Here is a 19,679-nt window from a genome sequence, read left to right on the forward strand (position 1 = left end):
CATTTCCTTCCCAAGTGTGCCTGAGAAGCAGATATGCAGAATATAGAAACTCTAATGTCTAGTATCTAGGGAAAAGCTCTGTTCTTTCTCAGTATTACTGCATACATAATAATTGCAGAAATATAAGTTTTAGGAAGGCAAACAAGGTTTATGGCAGACACAGCACAATCAAGTAAGCCATCCAGTATTTGTCTCGTTTGTGGTCATGACATTCCGTGTCAGAGGAGAGTTGGGTTCAGGAGCAGATCGACATTGAAAACAAGAGAAAGCAGTCCAGGCCAGCATTGTTGACAGTGGTGGCTGCCTCTTACTGGATGAGGTTCCTCTTCTTGCTGTTGTGATGCCGGATACCACTGTGGTAGGTGCTAGAACAGTGCCTCTACCTTTATCAATAGAACCCTCAGTATCCCGAATGTTCCAGTAAGGGTTAGTGACTCACTTGGGTTTACAGTATGAGACAAATATTAGTGCAGGAACAAAGCAACCTGCAAGGAACCCAAAGCTGGGGCTCACTGGGGCAGCTCTCTCAGCTCAGAATGGTCCAGATGGGTATATAAGCTGTTGTGTTATCATCCACATCCCAGGATCGCTGAAAGTCAAGGGGGCTTACTATCTCACATGTAGGATGGGAGGCTGACTTCCTCTGAGGCCAGGCACACACATTTCCTGCCTCCCACTCCACAGTGTGGCCATATATATGGCCCCACAAGCACTCACGATCTACTTGTCTTGCCTGATATCTGCTTGCTGTTGAACTATCTGATCTCTCTGTCTTTCTGCCTCTGTTTGTCTGTCTCCCTCTCTCTCTCTCTCTCACACACACATGCACACATATTCTCACACAAAGCATACACACAAACACACATTCCTCAGTACACTTGGCCCCACAACCATTATAAATGTCCCCATCAGCTTACCATCTGCCTGTCTACTGGGCTTTGCGTTTTTCTTCTAGATTAACTCCCCTAGAGCAGTGATTCTGTGGGCTTGTTAAAAATGCAGAAATGTAGCTTCCTGAACTCCTCAGCCAGAATATCGGGCAGCTGGCCCTGGGAATTGGCATCTATCTCAGCAAGGCTTCTAGATGATCCAGATGCACACAGACATGGAACAACGTGACCTTGGGGAGTATCTGTGTGCCCCTGAAGAGAGCCACACTCTGTGGCAGGCTGCAGCACTTGTTCTGAAGCTGCAAGGCTATTCCCCCAACATGAGCTGGCGGTGAGCCTCCCCCACTCTACAGGCTGACTGTGGCCTTACAGAAATACCACTTGCATCTTGAACTATCCTCTCTCACCTTGCTGTTAGCTCTCGTGTTTCCCTCACCATCACACTCCATGTTACAAACATAACACTGACTGAACAATTGTAACATACCTGGTAAAGGCTTCCCACGTACCAATTTATTTATCCTTATTACAAATCTATGAACTGAATACCTTAACATACCCATTTCAAACATGAAAGAATGCGCCTACTTTGCTCAGGGTAGCAGTTAGCAGGTTGTGAAGATAGCCTAACTCCAAACTCTTTTCTCTGACCCACTCCTTCTTAAGACAACTAGATTCTAGACATGGAGCAAGTGGAACCATAGAATCTTATCTGAAATGGTTTAACCTCTTCACTACCAAGATTCCCTTCTATTTCTGCCCACTTCCAACAATTAATAATATAATATATACTAATAATATGAAAATTGATACGCAATTAGAGAATTTGCAGTGGCCTTTTGATATATTGAAAATAACTCATGAGATTTTATTCTAGTCTTTTATTTGAGATCGCAGGCCCTTGGAAACCTAATTATCACACTCATTTTACAAATGAGGAGGCAGAAATGCAGGGAGGGTCATGACTTGCTAGCTACAGAGCCAGGAACAAACTTCGGTTTTCTTCCTTTCGATCTGAGGGGGGAGGTCATCCAACATCATTTGAAATCAGCTAAGCCACCGCTCAAGCCATCAGTGAGCATCAATTCTATAATGGGCAAACACAGTTATGAAGAGGGTACAGAAACAGAAAAAGCAGAACACTATCTGGACTCAAAAAATTAAGAGTATTTGTGGAAACAAGGCTTAGATGAGAACCATTAAATAAATCACAAGGCAGCATGCTTCTAGAGCAGTGTTTCTCACCCTTGACTGCATGTGAGAGTCACCCTGGGAACTTCCAAAGCCCCAGAAGCTTCCAGAATTAAGTACCTTTAAAAATAAGGCACAAATATGTCCATAACAAAAAAAACCCCAGCCAACATTGAAAAGTACAGTTACAAAGTAACACACGTCACAAGTAGGGGCATCGGATATTGCGGGAATAATAGGAAAGCAGGGCCGGCTAACATGGCCAGTGGTGACCAAGGACACGGGTTGAATGAAGTGGAGGTGGCTAAGTTGAGGGGGTTGGGAAACCACATGAGGAAGTTCAAGCGGGAGACGGGAGCTTGCATAGAGACAGGCGAGCCTGTGAGGTCCCCCGCAGCTGGTTTCTACAGGCAGCTGGAAGAGGTAGAGAAGGAAGGAAGAATGTGTTCATCGGGGCTGGCTGGAGGAGCTGGGAAGTGAATGCTAGCAGGTCCCTGAGTGAAGCCTGCACGGAACCAATGTGCAGCAACCACCCAGCAATGAAGCATTTCCTCTTTGCCCCTTTACAAATTGCATTTTTCTTTTTTAAAATATAAATTTATTTTTTTTCTGGGGGGCATGTTTTCTTTACTCTGTTCTTTGAGAATTCCATACATGTATGCAATGAATATGATCATATCCATCTCCCTTCTCATTTCTTGAGATGAAGTCTTGTTATTACAGCCCGAAGTAGCCTTACATTGGATCCTTGATCTCAGCCTCCCAAGGACCGGCATTCAGATGAGCACCACCTTTGCTGAGTGATTGCTCTCACGTGGTTTTGGATGGTGGAAGGACTGGATTCTCAGATAAAAGGGCTGGAACCAGGAAAAGAACTTCCGAAGAAGATGGGAAGTGGATGCGACCACTCTGCCTGGCCCTGAAAGACCCCAAACTTGTTCCAGGATAGAAAATCTAGGCGCATCAAAGATGCTAGCTGTGAGGCTAACACAGGATAGGGCTTGGGCAGAGGATGTCCTGTGCAGAGTGAGTGGCACTGAGTGACTACAGACTCTGCAATGGCCATTCACTAGGTAGCATAGGGTGCTCCTCTGGGGCCAACCGCATGCAGGGCCGCAACTTCGCTGCTCTTACTGGGACTACACTGCACTATGGCTTGAGTAGGGGCTGGGTCAGCAGCAGCAATGGTAACAGTATTGCAGCAGGCATGGATTTTCTGGAAGCATGCATTGTTTTGGAGTTTCGGAGCAGCGCTTACCATTGAGGAATACAGGCTAAGGGAGGCAAGGGAGATGCTCTCATCTTCTGAACCAGAGGAGAAGCATACTGGTGCTGCAGCCAGCACAGCCTGGATAGCCAAGACTGGCGGGGGGTGTGTGTGTGCCAGGATTGAGACAAGGAGGCTTCTTTTCAGGTGGAAGAACAGCAACCTTTATTTTGCCCAGCAACCTTTTATACCTCTACTCCTTCTGTAGAGACCCACCAGTCAGAAAGAACACAAATATCCTGGTCAATTATAGACCACAAGGAAGTTCCCCTGTCGGTCAGGGGGAGTGAGGGCGGCTGGATCACAACATACTGGTACGTGACTTTATTGCTCTGTCCCGTGCCACCTGCCTCAGATGGTTGAGGGACTCTCTCGTAGGCTAGCTTGTGGCGGTGTGCTGCCTCAGTAAAAGTAGAGCCACAGATCTGAACGCTATGGGTGATGAGCAAGGAAGAGGAATGAGAAAAATACCGACTACCTCTTCACGTACAAACTCTCTTTTCGCATTAAAGGGGGAAGGCTTTTAAACACGTCTTTCACATGAGAAGTGTCATAGGAACAATGATGGCACACACGGAGATGTTCAAACACGTACTTACATATGCTTTAGACATTTGTTCGGAACTTCTGGCCTCACTTATTTGTTGGCCCCTGGCACGTGATGGAGACACGGAGTAAAAGTTTCCCCCGAGCACAGAACTGCTTTGTAGAACCTTGAGCGAGGATAGGACAAGAAGGGCTATCTATGGTTGCTCTCCCTACTCCCTCTTGGTTCCACCCTATCAGTTTACTCTTCTCCCGCAAACTCTGTTTTCCAAATCCATGGCTTTTTATTTTATTTTTGCCCCGTGTGCCCTCTGTGTGACTAGGGGTTTGGAGCTCTCTATGAGAGACTGGTGGTAAAATTACCTGGCGTTGAGTAGAAGGAAGCAGGAAACAAGCAACAAACCCGCTTAGGAGTTTATTAGAGGAGTCGTGTACAGGTTTGGTTAAGTTGGTGTGCAGAGACAGAGACAGAGAGAGGAGGGAGGGCTGGGGAAGGAGGGAGGGAGAGAGAGAGGGAGGGGGGAGAGAGGGAGAGAGAGAGAGAGAGAGAGAGAGAGAGAGAGAGAGAGAGAGAGAGAGAGCAAGCTGAAGACGAAGACGGAGCATCTAGCTTTTAGAGGCTGCCTAGCACGTGCACACAGGAAAAATGACGTGGCTACGTCATACGCAGATGACGGAGCTCACGCATGCGCACAAGGTTTCACAAGCTGCGTCGTACGTAGGTGATGCAACCATGCCGCATGTGGGTCATGCAGAGCCTTTTAAGGGCCCGAGACAACTAGGTGCCTGAGAGCTTGTCCGCACTTCCTGGAACCTGGACGTGCCAGTCATGTTGGTTCGGCTGAAATCACAACAGGTAGGCTCACCAGTGGTACACAGCTGGATACAAGGCCTCCCCTCTCCCAGAATTGGTTAGAAGTAAGTAGTAAGATAACCCCCACACCATGAGTCCATACCTCATCCATAGCTCACTGTTGGGTGGGCCTGACTTTGTAGATACAGATGCTTTGAGTTCATCATGGCCGTGGCTATATTGTGTTTAGAACAATATTTCACAACCCCTTTCCTCTGTGTCTTACAGTCTTACTCTCCTCATTCTGCAAGGTTCCCTAAGCCCTCATTGGATAGTATAAATAGCTTGCTTAGGCCAGAACACTCAACTCTCACCTATTGTCAGAGTCTTATACAGCCATGTGTGGTGATATTTTGTTTGAGCTGTAACAAATCAAGCTTGCCTTAAGATCAGAGTATGGAGTTAGCAACCTTAGTTAGCCTGGTGGTGGCACAACACTTTAATCCCAGCACCCAAGAGACAGAGGCAGACAGATCTCTATGAGCTCAAGGCCACCCTGGGCTACACGACATTGATCCAGTCTAAAAGAGAAGCAGAGCCGGGCAGTGTTGACTCGCACCTTTAATTCCAGCACTTGGGAGTCACACACTTTTTATCCAGCACTATGGAGGTGGAGATAGGAAGTGAAGTAACTGGGTGAAGAGAGGAATGTAAGGCAGGAGGAGACAGGAGCTGGCCACATTCAGTCTGAGGATTCCTAGTGACAGGATCGCCAGTTTGGTCTCAGCATTCAGTAGAGATAAGAACCAGTGGCTGGCTACTCTGCTTCTCTGATCTTTCATCATTTACCCTAATATGTAGCTCTGGGTTTTTATTCTTAAGACCAATTAGAATTTGCACTCCAGTCATGAGTCTCTGCATTGACCTCTGTTTGCTGCAAGGAGAGGCTTCTCAGATTAAAGCTGGGTGTCATTTTTGTCTGTGGGTATAAACCTAGGTATTTCGAAGGCAGTTTTGTTTTGTTGATTTATCTGAGCAACAATACGGGATTTCCCACTGGGGCCTGTGACTTCCTCAATTACAGGTTTTTGGCTGGGTTTACGGAGTAGTCATGAATTCCCACTTGCGGAGTGGACCTCAAATACCATCATGGTTTGGTTTGCTACCTCAGTAATAGTTGTACTACTTTTGCACCAATGGACCCATCTTCTCGGGCAGTTTGGTATCATAGTCGGTAGAGATCACGCCTGGGTAAGATTGGTGACGCCTTTGCTCCTTCAGCATCACGTACAGTACCGTCTAGCATGTTGAGAGCAGCTGACCAGGGGAGAAGCCTCTGGACGAGGTCCAGCTTGATTTCTCTGCAGCTGGTATTCAAGGCATGCTGTGACTTTTATAATAGATTCACACAGATAACTATGATCTAGTACCCCAAATATATAAAAGAGAGTTTGAAGGCGGATACCCACAAGACTAGACAATACTGGTTCTAGAAGTAATGAGTCACTAAACAAAACACCCCTGAGACAGGTACGGGATACCTCCATGATTTGGTCCCCACCCCCAAATTCAGGCTTTTGCCATTCTTCTTGGTTTTTTACCAGAACGAGGAGATGTGGACACGTTGCTGTAGTATCTTCTCTTTATGGTCTGGTCTACAGTTTTCTGTGTGCTTACTTCCTTTCTATTTCTTTATCCATTAGATTTGCTTTTATTATTTTTAGTTATGTGTCTATGTGTAGGTTTATGCACATGAGTGCATTGCCTTGCAAAGGCACAAGCATCAGATCCCTCTGGAGCCTGGAACCAGAACAGGCGGTTGTGACCTACCTTGGGTAGATACAGTCTCACTGAAAGAGCAGCACATAACCCTGAGCCATGTCTTCAGCCTCTGGTGTTTATTTGTATTAACTTTATACAGATCATGGCTTTTGAAATAGAGATAAAGATAAGTTTCTTCAGCAAAAACTTATTTTTGTTCTGCCTACACAAAATCACTTGTGATTTCCCAGGTCACAGAACCTGCAAATTCGTGTCAAAGCTCAAGCTCACAGTGTTTGTCTTTCCCGTTTTTCCTGCTGCTATAGAGATTAGTGTTTAGTTGAAGAAATTCTCCACCAGACACCAGACAGTTCCCTCTCCTGCCCCCTCTGTCTTCCTCTCTGTCCCCTCTCCCTCCCTCTCTCCCACCATTTCCTTCCTTCCTTTCTTTAATTTAAATTTGTTTGTCTGGGTGTTTTACCTGCATGTACATCTGTGCACCACTGTGTGCTTGGTACTTGAGGCCAGAAGAGGGTGCTAGATCCCCTAGTACTGGAGTTACAGCTCTGAGCCACCTTGTGTGTGTTGTGTTGGGAGTTGAAACCAGGTCCCCTGGAGAGCAATCAGTGCTCTTAACTGCAGGACCATCTCTCTAGTCCTTCCCTTATTTTCTCTCCCTCTTCTTTTGAGACAAGGTCTTGTTGTAATAGCTCAGGGTGACTTTCAACTTGATTCTGTTGACTCAGCCTCCTGGGTGCTGTGGTTATGCATGTGTATGAGTATACACCATACACTGCTATACTTAATTTTAGAAAACAGAGTCTCTAAAGGCAAGGAGTTCTTTTCATCACTGAGTTCCCATCACGTAGCGAATGGACGAATGAGTGGATGATCGAGGTTATATGAATTGGCTTCTTTGTTAGTTCTCACGTCTTTCTTTCCTGCTTTCATGATCCTATCCCAGGCCTTCTTCATATATGTCTGAACTATTGTGATGCTATCTCCCAAGTAAGTGATCTTTGGCAGAGTATATATTAGAATCTCTGTGCTGTGGGGATAATTTTGTTTTTACAAGTGTCGAATGAATTGAGGAAATCCCTAGTTTAATATATCTCAATGATGATTCTAATATGCACTGTTGCTGTAGTGGGTTCCAAGCTTAACTTTTCCTTGTTTTTTTTTATCATTCTTGGAATCATTTGTCAGGGTGAAATAGGAAATCCATCTAAGATGCCAATTACACTGCTCTCCTCTCCACTGGAATCCCCCACAGTGGCTCTCTATTGCATACAGGATGCCTTCTGAGGGGCTTCAAGGCCACCACCCCATCCTGCATGTTGTACTTCTGGATATACTTTCCCTGCTTCCTGGCGAAGACAGTCTAACCTTCCAGAGGAGTGTGAGCTCAAGTTAGCTATCTTCATTAGCCTTGCGCATTGTTCAGTCAGAGTGCAAGATAGCTATTGCTCAAAATATAATATAGATTTATTGTTTCTCTATTGAACTGAGGTAGTCAAGTATGCCTTTTAAAACCTAATGTCTTAGATATTTGCAAACGTGGACAAAAATTCCAATGTGGCCCTTAATTTTATCTTTTATCTCTTTTTTAGTATCAAACTCAGAGATCTGCCTGCCTCTGCCTCCTGAGTGCTGGCATTAAAGGTGTGCATCACCACCACCTGGCTTCCCGTGCTCTTCTTCAAAGCTCCTGAGTTCACTTAATGTAGAGGTGTATGACCATCTACAAGAAAACTGACTCTCCTTCCCTTAGCACCCATCCATTGGCTGTGGCTTCTGGTTGGGACTTCAGAACCCTTCACCCATCCGTGCTGTGGCTTCTGGTTGGGACTTCAGAACCCTTCACCCATCCGTTGGCTGTGGCTTCTGGTTGGGACTTCAGAACCCTTCACCCATCCGTGCTGTGATTTCTGTCAGCTTGACCTTTTGCAGGCCTTTGTGCAGCTGTATAGAAAGAGATGGAAACTGAGAGCTAGAAGTTAAACCCTATTTAAATAGTACGAATGAGAGTCAGCCTTGCAAGGCTGTACGTGAATACCAAGCAGAAGTCGTCACCTTTATATGGGCTGCTCAGATAGAGACATTCGTCTTTCTTCCTGTGTATGTGCACATGTGTGTGCATGCATGAGTGGGTTTTTTTCGTCCTCTTCATACCTGGCATCTTGTCCAAGCCTCACAGGGATATAGTAAGTGTCAGATCTTCCCTCCTTTAAGGGACAGTGCCAGAGAAGTGGCAGGTCCTTAGCAGCCGCAGAGCAGGAGAGGCTGCTAGAAACCATTGCTCAGGGAAAATAAAAGTTATGAAGCCCCTCCAGAAATCCAGGCATCAGTTTCCTGTTGGTTTTCAGTCCACTCTCTGTGACCAGGATTGACATCAATCTTGGCTTCTCCAAATTGAACTCAAATAACAAAGGGGGTCTAGTCTTCCAGATTTCACTGGATGTGACCAGGATGATCAGAATTTACCATGGCTTGCTTTGTTCAGAAATCGGGATTGAAATCTCATGCTAGCTCCTGGAATTAACATTATCTCAGCATTGCCCTTGGCTACCATATTTCCATCCTTTTAACTCAGATTGATGCCAGAGCTACAATTCAGAAGATATAAAAGAATCCACAGTTTGTTTACCATCAGGCTTTAGAAAGTGCTTTGTAAATAGCCATGATAAGGTTAATGATGATGAAATGGAGAAAAAGGCGGCCTTTGCCACTTTCCCCAGCAGATGCTTGCAAAGCAGCGGTGGTAAGAAGCCAGAGATTCCTAGAGAGAACGCAGAGGTGGCCAAGAGCACCCTGGCAGGAAGCTGCAAACTGAAAGGGTCTGAGTGAGACCTGCAGCTCCTGGATTCCCTTTGCTCTGTGAAAGCAGCTGCCCTTTGAAGAGGATGCTGAAGACAGCGGGAAGACCAGGCAGGCTCAGTTACCAGTAGGAAACAGCGGAGGCACTGAAGAATAAACAAAGGCTTTCCCACGTGGAGCTTTCTCTTCTACATATGCCCCTTTCATCTGCAAACTGTTCCACATTCAACGGAAGCTCCGAGCCTCTCTTGGAACAGGACCTGCCCTTAGTCTACAGCTGTCAGAGGGTAGAGGCAGGACTTGTCACCGGACACCTCAGTTCATGTTAGTATGGCATTTCTCTTAGGACAGGTGATTATAGGCAAGACACTTACTCTTGGGGTGGGAAGGAGGGACAGATATCAGCCACCCATGTCAGTTACAGAAATAATTGCGCTAATGCATGGGAAGGTATACTGAGGCCTCTAGATGATCAAGTGTTGGAGGGCATCATGCCGTAGAGTGGGCTCGGGTGAAATGCAGCTAATGCTGCTAATGAGTAAAGCTGCATCCAAGCCCCCGTCGCCTGCTGCAGAGCACAGGAATCAATCCAGATTTATGCAGACTTGTGTCAGGGGCTGCATTCATTAGCCAATTTAAATAATTTCCTATCTTAAAATAATTATAGCATTAGCAGTACTATTTTCCAAGACATATGAGGTTATAAGCGAAATGCCCCAAAGACAATCACATTCAATTTATTGCATTTATTTTGCATTTTTAATGAATATCCGGTCCCCGGAGCTTTGTTGCCTTTCTTTGATAGCCCAGGTTCTTCTTCGGATGCAAGGGGCAATCTGTTTTCATGTCTATATTTCAACTTCGTCATCGGACAGGACATGGAAACATTATCATCTCTCAAAAGATGTTTTTATTTCACCCAAATTACTAAGCACAAATATTCTGTTGATAAAACACCCAGAATAGGTATATATAGTTTATCTCTTGACTCCAGCAAGCAGCCCTCTGAAGCTCATGGCACTTTTTAATAAATTGATTGATACCTTTTATAAATCGATTGGCACCTACTTTTGCTCTTATACTTCTTACGATGGATCTGGGGACTGGGGTGTGACAGTCCTTTCTCCCACGCTCTCCATATTAAAAAAACAGGCAAGGAATGGGCCAAATTTCCCTGACTGAGTATTCCCGTTTTCAGAAACTTCTCAGGGTGAATGTAATGGAATAAAAACTACACATTAGCACCACAAACAGGGAACATGGAACAGGTAGACAGGACTCGGAACTCCACTGTGCAGATTTTGTTCAGGATGTGACTGCTCAGAGGATTTTCCAACTGTAGCTGAATCAGATTTGAGCTTTTGAATAAATGTCAGGCCAGGAAGGAAAGTGTGATTTTTTTATTATTGTTTTAATGTATGTGTGTGTGTGCACATGAGCGCACATATTGCACGTGCAGATGCATAAGCCCATATATGCACATGTGGAGGTCAGAGGAGGATGTTAAGTGTCTTCTATTGCCCCATACCTTCCTTTTTCTTTCACAAATGATTGTTTTTTAAATTTGTTTTAGATGGAGTCTTTCACTAACCCCGAAGCTCACTATTTGGGCTCTACTTCAAGGTCAGCAAGTTCCTTTGTCTGCCTTGCCCGGCACTATTGGGGTAACAGGCACATGAGGCCACGCCCTGCCTTTCTGGATGTGTCAGGGTCTGACTCAGGCCCCCTTGATTTCCCAGCGTTCTCCTACCCATGGAGTCATCTTGGCTCCAAGCACTATTGTTAGTCTTTGCCTACAGGTCCATGGCATTTTATACTCCTCTTTACTTTGATTTCCAGATTTTACCCATACTTATTTTTCTGCTCTGGAAGGCTCCAGTCTGCTTTTGTCCCGGTATCTTTACATTGACTGTGTTCTCTGCAGAAAACTTTCTGCTGGGTCTTTTAAAGTCTATCTTCTTACATCCAATTTTCACCGGAAATACCCCCTACTCGGAAATGCCTTCCCTAGCCATGTTAGCAGCACACTGACTTAGAGTACCTTTAAATCACTGCATCCCTCTGTATCTCATTCCTTGTTTGCTGTCTTCAAAAGGTTTAATAATTCTCTGGAACCATTTTCTTATTTGTTCACTGACTTAATTCTCCACAGACTGAAAGTGCTATAGGAGAAGGGACCTTACCAAATTCATTCCTATGTTGTTATCACCTAGAATAAGGCCTGACACAAAGGGTATATATACTAAGATTCTACTTGTTGAGAATTTAAAAAATTCTATTTGTTGAATTTCAAAACCAGACTCTTCTCTCAGCCAAGAAAGTTCACTGCAGGGGAACCTAGAACATCTGTAGGGGAACCTAGAATCCCTTCAGTATGACACAGGGACCTGTGACACCTACCCTGTCAAAGTGGACAGTTACCCTGTGATGTGTTTGCGTGAGTCACCCTACCCTAGGGCTCACCCCCTTACTCTGTTATCGTTCGCTAATTAGCTTTCAACCAACCACCTGTGTCTAGAGTAAATCAGGTCTGTAAACTCGTGGTGAACCTGAAGGAGTAAGGGAGGCAGAAACAAGGCCAAAGCAAGAGACAAATGCACCTCTCAGAGAAGGTAGCTTCAGTCACACATAGGGTGGAGAGGAAGGTTAAAGGTTTCAGCGGCTTTGTCCTGAGACCCTGGTCCTGAGGTAGACATCTGAGATGCACACTGAAGCTCACTCAGCTCAGGAGAGCAATAGAGAAGCTTAAGACATCTCTATCTCCCAAAGAGATCAACACTCTTACCCAACATCCCCAGTAGTCAAGTACATAGTTAAGACCTAGCCAGGCTTGGTCTGCTTCCACCCCTCTAGGCTGTTTCTCAAAATCAGTGCTCTCCAGATGAGATCCAAACCCCCAAGTCCCAGGAAAATAAAGGGCAAATAGTTCCCCGGAGGCCTTCCTTCCAGGATGTTACTATGGACTGAATTTAGGAGGATGGGCACCAGCAGGTGGGCTTCATGCACAGGTGTTCACCTAGTCCTGAGAAGAATGCTAACGAGAAATGTAAGAAAGAGTTTGGCCCAAGTAGGAAGTCTCCATGAATACAAGTATGTTCCTAATTTGGTTGTGAGAAGGGAGGATTGGTACAGGCAGGGTTGGTCCAGGGAGGATGGCCAGAACCACAGAGGATGCTCTTCCAACACTCAGTCCTGCAAGGCTCAGATTTACTCAGGAAGTAGCCCCAGGCAGTGCAGCTCTGTCCCTCTCTGAAGGTATCAACAAGTAGGCTGGTGAAAGACACCATGCAGGCAGAAAGTTCGGAAGAGGAAAGACGCCTGTTGTTTATTTGGAAATTGCCTGGAAGCTGAGCTTCCTGGAGGAAAAGCTGTTAGAAACAGCTGTGTATCCAGTCCACAGACTGCAAGAGTAGCGAACTGGCTGGCTGAGGATGGTATAGGTCCCTCTCTTCATCAACAAACTCGTTCTACAACGAGAGCGTTTGTCTGGCTAGATGGAACTCAGAGCTGCAACCAAGTTGCTCGTTCATCTAGAAGAAGGCAGCAGGCTATTGTCCTGATTCCAATCATGTGCATGGTGATAGGCCAAACTAAAGATAGATACATGATGAGCAACGGGAGGGTATGATGAACGGATTCAGCTTTATGAGATAGAATGTGGACGGTTCTGGATGATGACGGTCCCTCTCCAGATGTCACTGCAGCACCTTGGTCTAGCACATGTCTCGACGCTTTCATTTGTCATAGCCACCCTTGTACCACGTCCTTCTCATCTGCTCTGCGGCTTCCTTTCCTGGCAGACGTTCTTACTCTCTTTACTAACAGGCAGCCAATTTCCATCATCTAGCTCTTCGTGACTCTTTTTCCATGGAGAGATCTGTTGAAGCAAATTCCATCGGGACAATTTTCGTTTTTCAACTCTATGACGCCTGGCAAAGGAAGGCACTGAGAATGCCGTGCAGAAAATACTCAACTTTGACTGGACTGCAGCCCAGACAGCACGATCATAGCAACGCTGTTTCCGCCCTTTCTGTGAGCTGATGGCTCAAAGGCATCCTGTGCTCTTTCTTGTGCTTCCACCCGTGATGAATAAAGGATGAGCCAGGGTGGGGGTGGGGGAGAGACAATGGCAATTAGAATCCCTCTTGTTTGAAAGGGTCTGACACCTCTACCTTGAGTTCAGTGAACTGTGCAGACCATCAGCACGAGTGCATTAGCCGACAGGGAGTGCTTGAAGGAGGAAAATAGGTGACCCGCGTACAACCGGGCCTCTCTGTCTCTCCGCTTGATGTCTGTTTGGGGTCAGATAACTCTTGGCTTAGGGAGCTGTCTTCGGCATTCATTGTAGGTCATTTAGCAGAATCCCTGACCTCTGCTAAGTGGATGTGGGATGTACCCTCCCCACAAATTGTGACAACCCAACATTAAAAAATTCTTCATGTACTACAGCACAACACACAAACAGTCCACGGCCCCACTTTGTCTGATATCCGTCCTTTCCAAGTGACCCACTTGACAGGAGCCTATGAACTTGGAGGGAGAAAACAATGTTTAGAAGTGAGCCTAATGACAGTAGGTAGAAGAACACACACTGTGACATCTTTTCCAAATTGCTGTGACTTAACTACATTTTGTTCACATGAAGGTGTCTTCCTTGGTTCTGAATACTCCAGAAAGTGAACTTCCTATAGTATAGTCCCAGCAATAGCTTCTATCTATGTGGTGTATATAGATGTGGTGTATATTTGTGTAGTATGTGTGTTTGTGTGTAGGATATGTGTGTATATGAGGTATGTTTGTATGTGTGTGGTGTGTGTATATGTGGTATATATATGTATGTGGTACATGTATGTATATTCATGTGCGTGTATGGTATATGTATGTATGTGTGTGGTGTGTATATGTGTGTATGTGTGGTATGTATATGTATGTGTGTATATGTGTGTATGTGTATGGTGTGTGTATGTATGTGTGTGGTATGTGTCTATGTGTGGGTGGTGTATGTATGTGTGTTGTGTGTTTGTATGTTTGTGGTGTATGCATGTGTATGTGTGGTATGTATCTATGTGTGGGTGGTGTGTGTGTGGCGTGTGTTGGACCTGTGTGTGGCAATGCAGAGTCCAGAAGCTGATGCCAGGTATTATCCTTGATTGCTGTCTGCCTTAGTCTTGGAGGCAGCGCTCTTCTGAATTCAGAGCTCATCAGCTGGGCTAGCTCGCTGTCTGGTGAGCTCTAGAAATCCACTAGGTTTGCCTCCCCAGCTCTGGGCTTGCAAAGAGGAAGTGCTGTTTTTTGTGTTTGTCCTGGGGATATGAACTCAAACCAGGTCTTCTCACTTAGACTCTATTGACTACAGCATTATCTCTTGTGGGAGAAACATTTAAAAACAACGTCTCTCTCAAGGTTTTGTTTTGGGGTTCAGCCTTGATGCATGCATACATTCCAGGGTAGGGGTGTGTGGATTAGAAATTGCAGGCAGACAAAACAGAGATACAAGAAAAAAAAAATACACAGAATAGAGTCAGGAGGGCAGCCCAGTGAATACTGAATCCATTTTCGTTTTCTATATGCTTACATACCTAATCTAAAAACAGGGGAAGAGGGCAAATGACTGCTTTACCATGAGATAACATCAAGCAGCTATATCCTGAGTTAAGTATTCTGTTGTTTAGGCGGGACATGTAACGACCACACCTTAGGCCAAGCATCCTGTAGGCAGCCAGGCCCTGAGTCAAACCTTCTTGAAGGAGCAGGAATAGGCCCAAACTCTCTGACCTTTGGTCAAGGTGAACAGATCTACCCCGTGGGGCCTGAAAGTTTTGTCGGCCTTGAATCAGTGTTTACCTCACTGCCTCTCAATGCAACAGCGTGGTGCTTAGTGGATTGTTGAAATTCGATAGAGGATAAGACTTTCTGAGGTTTAATAACATTCCCTTGAAAATATTTGAGAAGGAGATTTGAGAGGAAAAAGGGTTTTAATTTTATTCATTTAAATCTTTTTTCTATTTTTTGTTTGCTTGTTTTCCCTGTTACTCTTGGTGAAGGACAAAAGAAGACTGCTCCAACAGAATGTGGTGCATCATTAGCAACCATAACCAACAGAATGTGGTGCGTCATCAGCAACCATAACCGACAGAATGTGGTGCGTCATTAGCCATTTAGCAACCATAACCAACAACTGAGTCTACAGCCAACAAGAGAAAGGCTTGTTATGTAATCCGGGAAAATGACCCCAATTCTAATTTCCCTACTGCAGGCAGATGTGCGGACCTGGCACAGTGATGCTCTTTTGGGTAACATATTCATTTCTGTGGAAAATTCTTCCTCTGGTTTATGTGACAGACTCTTGACACCCCGCCGGACTGCAGCACATACACTGGGCCCTGTTAGGTTTGTAAAAGGCAGCTGCGGAAGAATGGAGGCGGGAAGAGAGAAGCATGGTCTCGCCGTGGGCTTCACTGTGCTTTTTCACCGAGGGGGAGGGGCTTTTAATACCCAGGCATCCACTGCTGACGACTGTAAGTGGTCACAATGCCTACAGAAGAAGATGGGATGTAGTCCCTTGTAGGGGCAGAAGCAACTTTCATAGTCCATAAGGAGGAAACTTTCATTTTTAACTCCGAGAAGTTATAAAAATGCAGGAAAAGGGAGTTATAGCTGTTTTGTTTGTTTGCTTGTTTGTTTCTATTGAGGGTCTTTGTTGGGAGGATCTGCTGAAGAGGGGTCCTCTGGTCATGTCGGGAGGGAGTCTTTACTTGATTGGCTGTAATGGATCAGGTGATTGCTGCCCTGTGTTCCTGAGACTTGGGAATAATTGTTAGAGGGTTGTAGACAGACAACTTGGTGAGAGAGCAACACGGGGAGATTTCCTGGGAAGGTTGAGGAATAGGGGAGAACAGAGGTGGGAGAAGCGGAGGGGACTGGTGGGAGGAGGTGGGCATAGAGTTGGTTCAGGTTCTAGTTCCATTGCCAGGACGGCTTCACTGAAAGAAGTAGTAAGTACTGGTGGAAGTAGTAAGGAGTTACAGAACATCCAAGGAAGAACACAGGAGGAAATGGACAACTAAGATAAAGAATTGAATCTGGCCAGGGGCAAAGGACATGCAGGGCCTTTTTAGCCACTCTCGCTCTCTCTCCATTGCATCTAAAAGGCCCTTTTGCAGATATAGCAGAAACAAACGGACCTGCTGTCAGGTGAGGGCTACTGTGGGACATACTGCTTGGGTATAGGGTGGAGATCATCACGGAAAGTGTTTAAAAGATGTGAGCATCATAAGGAGGAAAACAGGAGCAAGGCAGGGAGCCAGAGTGGGGAACAGCCAGAAGCCCAGCCACCGGAGGATTTCTGTCTGGCTCCTTTGCTTTAGACCTCATTTCAAGCCAGTTAGCATTTGTTGGTGTGGAAGCAGAGCTGTTGGAGGGAGGAGGGCACACATCCCGTCCTTGGCAGCAGTCAGAGCTCGTCCTTCCTAACGGTGGAGTGCCGCAGTGGTCAAGGAGTCGAGCTGGCCCTGACTGATGTTAAGTCTCATCTGAGCTGATTAATTGATGCTTCAGGCCAGATGTTTTAGTTCTGAGTCCCCAAAACAATGTCCAAAGTGGCAAGAAGAGGCCAGAGTTGGATGGCCCATGCCCATTAGTCCCCTTTGAGAGGCCACCTAAACTGCTTCTGGGGTTTCGGGGGCATTGATCTCTCTAACTATTGGCTGGCAGAAGGGCAATGAAGGGAGAAATAATTAGAATGCCTTAGGAGAGGGTCCCTCCAAAGGGCCATCATAAAACAGTTGGCAAAGATTCAGAACATAAGTTAGGATGTAGTAACCATATAACTTTGTGGGGAACATTAAGAGACAAAGTTGCATGAGGAAAAACTTTTACATCACGATTAGCCTGAATTAAATGCAACTGTACAACTGCCTGGGCCATGCACTAGAGTTCTGTAGACAGATACGGAACTTATAATCAGCTGTTTGTTACATCAGGCCCCTGCATAAGGAACAAGGACAAGAAGCTTTGTAAAAGACATCAGCTAAAGTCAGCATCTAAGAAATGCATTTGAACAGAAAGTATCTAAGTGCTATTTCTTGCTTTCACATGTGATGAACTTTCTATGTTTGTTTAAAATCTTAACAATATCAGCTACTATCTAATGAACAAAAGCACAGTATCTCAAGTAAAAATTGTTTTGGTTAGAAACAATTTGGTAAGGTGAAATTTTAAAAACTGGGACTATTATTTAAATGACTATATTCAATATTTGAAAAATGACTTACTATACATATTTAACATGAATTATTTTATCTATAAATAGTAAATATTTTTACATTGCTAGATTATATAAAGAGATAATTTAATTCTAAGTTATATTCCCCCCAAAGAAATTACTTTTAATTTTTAATTTAAAAATACTTCCAGAGAAAGCAACTGCTTTGCTTTCTCCTCAAGGGGCACTTCTCTAGAGTACTCTAGAATACCCTAAGTCATTACCCAAGCCCACAGCTCCCAGGTCAAGAGTAGATGATTCATTTTACAAATTTTACACTGAACAACCAGAATGTTTTTCTAAAATTTACCCTATTAACAGACCTTTAAAAAAATCTATATATTCTCATTCCATACACTCAGGTGAAGGATAAAAGCAGTCAGTCGTGTCAAATCTGTCATAATTTATGCATAACATGGACTGAAGTAGCCAAGAAGTCTAAAGCCAACTCTTTTGTTCTTTTGTCAATGGGCAACACTGTAGGTTACTACACATAGACATCAGTAAGCATATTACTTAACATCATTCTATTTAAAAATCGATTGATTGTCTAGAGCCATTGTAGTAATAGGGAGCAACGGCGGCCGGGCTGCGTCCCCAACACCCCAGCCGCCTGCTCGGCTAGCTTTTGCCCCAAAATAACAACACACAAACTGTATTCATTTAATCACTGCTTGGCCCATTTCTATCTAGGCTAATTCTCACATATTAATTTAGCCCATTTCTAATCATCTGTGTAGCGCCCCTAGGTGCGCTTACCGGGAAGATTCCAGCCTCTGTCCATCCTGGGTCGGAGCTTCATAGCGTGCGTCTGCCTGGGAGCTGGGAGCATGGCGTCTCTCTCTGAGGCGCCTGCTCCGGAGAGGAGAGCTGTCGAGTCTGACCTCACTTCCTCTTCCTCCCGGCATTCTGTTCTGTTTACTCCACCTACCTATGTCCTAACCAATAAAATGGGCCAAGGCAGTTCCTTTATTAGCCAATGACCTTCCTCCATCAAGCCATAATTTGTAAAACGAGATAACCAAATTTGAGAGTTAACAAACATCGGCTTTTGGAATTTCTAAGAAAACCTCCAAAGATACATTTCCAAAGCTTGTATCCTCTTTATAGGCTTCAAGGCCAGAGAGGAATATAGGTACTGGTATAGATGGAGACTGCTCGTTCATTTCCCAGCTGCCCAGACAAATAATGACACAGAAACTATATTAACTACAGCACTGTTTGACAAATAGCTCATGCATATTTCTAGCTAACTCTTACATCTTAAATTAACCCATTTCTATTAATCTGTGAATCACCACGAAGCTGTAACCCACGAAAAAGATTCAGGCTGGCAGTTGGCATCTTTCTCCCTTGGCAGATACTTGGCCTCTCATTGACTCTGCCTACTTTCTCTCTATTATCTCTGTTTGTATTTCCCACCTGGCTTTACTCTACTAAGCCATTGGCTGAAACAGCCCCTTTAATAACCAATGATAAAGAAACATATTCATAGCATACAGAGGGGAATCACACATCATCTCCCCTTTCTTTTTTTTAAATTTATTTATTTATTAAGGATTTCTGCCTCCTCCCCGCCACCGCCTCCCATTTCCATCCCCCTCCCCCGATCAAGTCCCCCTCCCTCATCTCCTCGAAGAGCAATCAGGGTACCCTGACCTGTGGGAAGCCCAAGGACCGCCCACCTCTATCCAGGTCTAGTAAGGTGAGCATCCAAACTGCCTAGGCTCCCCCAAAGCCAGTACGTGCAGTAGGATCAAAAACCCACTGCGATTATTCTTGAGTTCTCAGTATTCCTCATTGTCCGTTATGTTCAGCTAGTCCAGATTTATCCCATGCTTTTTCAGACCAAGGCCAGCTGGTCTTTGTGAGTTCCCTATAGAACATTCTCATTGTCTCAGTGTGTGGGTGCACCCCTCGCGGTCCTGAGTTCCTTGCTCGTGCTCCCTCTCCTTCTGCTCCTGATTTGGACCTTGAGATTTCTGTCCGGTGCTCCAATGTGGGTCTCTGTCTTGGTCTCCTTTCATCGCCTGATGAAGGTTAATATTTAGGAGGATGCCTATGTGTTTGTCTTTGGATTTACCTTCTTATTTAGCTTCTCTAGGAACATGAATTATAGGCTCAATGTCCTTTATTTATGGCTAGAAACCA

This window comes from Microtus pennsylvanicus, chromosome 5 (genome assembly GCF_037038515.1).
Source record: "Microtus pennsylvanicus isolate mMicPen1 chromosome 5, mMicPen1.hap1, whole genome shotgun sequence".
NCBI classification, from domain to species: domain Eukaryota; kingdom Metazoa; phylum Chordata; class Mammalia; order Rodentia; family Cricetidae; genus Microtus; species Microtus pennsylvanicus.